Genomic DNA, 5,000 nt, shown 5'->3' with positions numbered 1-5,000 from the left:
AACGTCCAAGTCCCGACTTGCCACCTCCTACTACTGTGCAGATACCCCGCCAACCCCCAGCCACCCGAATGACAAGCGTCCGATCAGCGGGACGAATTTGACAACTCTGGCCGGACCTCTGGAACTCCATCCCGGGTAACCGGGGCAAATTTTTCCGCTTGATCGCCCTTCCACTGGTTAACCATTTGCCCTTTCGGACTTAGTCTCTGGACATTATTCGACGGATTTTCTGGTTAACCATTTGCCCTTTCGGACTTAGTCTCTGGGCATTATTTTCGACTTTTTGGTTAATGATTTCATACTTTTTACTTACTTTTGCCCTTTTTGGTTAATGATTACTCTGCTTACTGGTTAACCATTTGCCCTTTCGGACTTAGTCTCTGGACATTATTTTCGAGTTTTTGGTTAATGATTTCACACTTTTAACATATTTTTGCGCTTTTTGGTTAATGATTACTCTGCTTACTGGTTAACCATTTGCCCTTTCGGACTTAGTCTCTGGACATTATTTTCGACTTTTTGGTTAATGATTTCACACTTTTTACTTACTTTTGCGATTTTTGGTTAATGATTTCACACTTTTAACATATTTTTGCGCTTTTTGGTTAATGATTACTCTGCTTACTGGTTAACCATTTGCCCTTTCGGACTTAGTCTCTGGAGATTATTTTCGACTTTTTGGTTAATGATTTCACACTTTTAACTTAATTTTGTGCTTTTTGGTTAATGATTTCACACTTTTTACTTACTTTTGCGATTTTTGGTTAATGATTACTCTGCTTACTGGTTAACCATTTGCCCTTTCGGACTTAGTCTCTGGACATTATTTTCGAGTTTTTGGTTAATGATTTCACACTTTTAACATATTTTTGCGCTTTTTGGTTAATGATTACTCTGCTTACTGGTTAACCATTTGCCCTTTCGGACTTAGTCTCTGGAGATTATTTTCGAGTTTTTGGTTAATGATTTCACACTTTTTACTTACTTTTGCGCTTTTTGGTTACTGATTTCACACTTTTTACATATTTTTGCGCTTTTTGGTTAATGATTACTCTGCTTACTGGTTAATTATTTGCCCTTTCGGACTTAGTCTCTGCACATTATTTTCGAGTTTTTGGTTAATGATTTCACACTTTTAACATATTTTTGCGCTTTTTGGTTAATGATTACTCTGCTTACTGGTTAACCATTTGCCCTTTCGGACTTAGTCTCTGGAGATTATTTTCGAGTTTTTGGTTAATGATTTCACACTTTTTACTTACTTTTGCGCTTTTTGGTTACTGATTTCACACTTTTTACATATTTTTGCGCTTTTTGGTTAATGATTACTCTGCTTACTGGTTAATTATTTGCCCTTTCGGACTTAGTCTCTGCACATTATTTTCGAGTTTTTGGTTAATGATTTCACACTTTTAACATATTTTTGCGCTTTTTGGTTAATGATTACTCTGCTTACTGGTTAACCATTTGCCCTTTCGGACTTAGTCTCTGGAGATTATTTTCGACTTTTTGGTTAATGATTTCACACTTTTAACTTAATTTTGTGCTTTTTGGTTAATGATTTCACACTTTTTACTTACTTTTGCGATTTTTGGTTAATGATTACTCTGCTTACTGGTTAACCATTTGCCCTTTCGAACTTAGTCTCTGGACATTATTTTCGAGTTTTTGGTTAATGATTTCACACTTTTAACATATTTTTGCGCTTTTTGGTTAATGATTACTCTGCTTACTGGTTAATTATTTGCCCTTTCGGACTTAGTCTCTGCACATTATTTTCGAGTTTTTGGTTAATGATTTCACACTTTTAACATATTTTTGCGCTTTTTGGTTACTGATTTCATACTTTTTACTTACTTTTGCGCCTTTTGGTTAATGATTACTCTGCTTACTGGTTAACCATTTGCCCTTTCGGACTTAGTCTCTGGACATTATTTTCGAGTTTTTGGTTAATGATTTCACACTTTTTACTTACTTTTGCGATTTTTGGTTAATGATTACTCTGCTTACTGGTTAACCATTTGCCCTTTCGGACTTAGTCTCTGGACATTATTTTCGGGTTTTTGGTTAATGATTTCACACTTTTTACTTACTTTTGCGATTTTTGGTTAATGATTACTCTGCTTACTGGTTAACCATTTGCCCTTTCGGACTTAGTCTCTGGACATTGTTTTCGACATTTTGGTTAATGATTTCACACTTTTAACTTAATTTTGTGCTTTTTGGTTAATGATTTCATACTTTTTACTTACTTTTGCGATTTTTGGTTAATGATTTCATACTTTTTACTTACTTTTGCGATTTTTGGTTAATGATTTCATACTTTTTACTTACTTTTGCCCTTTTTGGTTAATGATTTCATACTTTTTACTTACTTTTGCGATTTTTGGTTCATGATTACTCTGCTTACTGGTTAACCATTTGCCCTTTCGGACTTGGTCTCTGGACATTATTTTCGACTTTTTGGTTAATGATTTCACACTTTTAACTTAATTTTGTGCTTTTTGGTTAATGATTTCATACTTTTTACTTACTTTTGCCCTTTTTGGTTAATGATTACTCTGCTTACTGGTTAACCATTTGCCCTTTCGGACTTAGTCTCTGCACATTATTTTCGAGTTTTTGGTTAATGATTTCACACTTTTAACATATTTTTGCGATTTTTGGTTAATGATTACTCTGCTTACTGGTTAACCATTTGCCCTTTCGGACTTAGTCTCTGGAGATTATTTTCGACTTTTTGGTTAATGATTTCACACTTTTAACATATTTTTGCGCTTTTTGGTTACTGATTTCATACTTTTTACTTACTTTTGCGCCTTTTGGTTAATGATTACTCTGCTTACTGGTTAACCATTTGCCCTTTCGGACTTAGTCTCTGGAGATTATTTTCGAGTTTTTGGTTAATGATTTCACACTTTTTACTTACTTTTGCGATTTTTGGTTAATGATTACTCTGCTTACTGGTTAACCATTTGCCCTTTTGGACTTAGTCTCTGGAGATTATTTTCGACTTTTTGGTTAATGATTTCACACTTTTTACTTACTTTTGCGATTTTTGGTTAATGATTTCACACTTTTTACTTACTTTTGCGATTTTTGGTTAATGATTACTCTGCTTACTGGTTAACCATTTGCCCTTTCGGACTTAGTCTCTGGAGATTATTTTCGAGTTTTTGGTTAATGATTTCACACTTTTTACTTACTTTTGCGATTTTTGGTTAATGATTTCACACTTTTTACTTACTTTTGCGATTTTTGGTTAATGATTACTCTGCTTACTGGTTAACCATTTGCCCTTTCGGACTTGGTCTCTGGACATTATTTTCGAGTTTTTGGTTAATGATTTCACACTTTTTACTTACTTTTGCGATTTTTGGTTAATGATTACTCTGCTTACTGGTTAACCATTTGCCCTTTCGGACTTAGTCTCTGGAGATTATTTTCGAGTTTTTGGTTAATGATTTCACACTTTTTACTTACTTTTGCGATTTTTGGTTAATGATTACTCTGCTTACTGGTTAACCATTTGCCCTTTCGGACTTAGTCTCTGCACATTATTTTCGAGTTTTTGGTTAATGATTTCACACTTTTAACATATTTTTGCGCTTTTTGGTTAATGATTACTCTGCTTACTGGTTAACCATTTGCCCTTTTGGACTTAGTCTCTGGACATTATTTTCGAGTTTTTGGTTAATGATTTCACACTTTTTACTTACTTTTGCGATTTTTGGTTAATGATTTCACACTTTTTACTTACTTTTGCGATTTTTGGTTAATGATTACTCTGCTTACTGGTTAACCATTTGCCCTTTCGGACTTAGTCTCTGGAGATTATTTTCGAGTTTTTGGTTAATGATTTCACACTTTTTACTTACTTTTGCGATTTTTGGTTAATGATTTCACACTTTTTACTTACTTTTGCGATTTTTGGTTAATGATGACTCTGCTTACTGGTTAACCATTTGCCCTTTCGGACTTAGTCTCTGCACATTATTTTCGAGTTTTTGGTTAATGATTTCACACTTTTTACTTACTTTTGCGATTTTTGGTTAATGATTTCATACTTTTTACTTACTTTTGCGATTTTTGGTTAATGATTACTCTGCTTACTGGTTAACCATTTGCCCTTTCGGACTTGGTCTCTGGACATTATTTTCGAGTTTTTGGTTAATGATTTCTCACTTTTAACATAATTTTGCGCTTTTTGGTTAATGATTACTCTGCTTGCTTGTTACTGATTTCCCCTTTCGGACTTGATCTCTGGCCGTTCTTTTCGACCTTTTTGGATAAGGTTTCCACACTCTGAAATTATTTTGGGCTCACTGATTAGGCGAGATCAAGGGGGCATGCCTGGGCACTTTGGGCTCAGTTTGGGAAGGCGGCGTCCGTGTGCTCCTCCGCCCTTCCCGCACTTGCGGCTAGGTTTGCCAAACTGCGCTGACCCGCAGCCCTGCCTTTTTGCCCACGGCACGGAACGACTCAAGTCTGGCTCCGTTCCAGGCCGTTGCCTCCGGCTGCCCGCCGTCCGGCCGGCCTGGGACGTACCCCGGCTGACGGCGCCGGAGGCCCTCTAGCAGCCACCGGTGCCGCGGGCCAATGGGTCCGGGCGTTCCGGAGCTATCGGTGGGGAAGTGCTCTCCCCTTTTCCTGACGCCGTTCGCCCGAGCAGAGGTGCAGCCTGACGGGACTGCTGTCGCCTTCCGCGGCGCACCGGCCCCTTTCACCTGCCGTCGACCGCGCGGAGCTCGGACCTCCCTCCCCGAAGTTATGGCCCCGGCGCCGGAGGGTGCCCGGGGCCGGGCATTCAGCGGGGTGAGTCTTCACCTTCCCGGTCAGCCTGCGGGGTCGGTGCGCCGGCACTCGACGCCGGAGGGTCCCCTCTTTCCGTAGAGCCCCGCCCGGTGCCGATCGGCCGGCGGATTGCGGAGCGAACCGCGCCTGACCGACGGGCCTCGGAAACCCGTTGCAGTCGACGGGGGGGAACCGGACAGCGGGAC

This window comes from Heterodontus francisci, unplaced genomic scaffold, assembly GCF_036365525.1.
Source record: "Heterodontus francisci isolate sHetFra1 unplaced genomic scaffold, sHetFra1.hap1 HAP1_SCAFFOLD_970, whole genome shotgun sequence".
Lineage (NCBI taxonomy): Eukaryota > Metazoa > Chordata > Chondrichthyes > Heterodontiformes > Heterodontidae > Heterodontus > Heterodontus francisci.
This window is presented reverse-complemented; position numbering follows the sequence as displayed.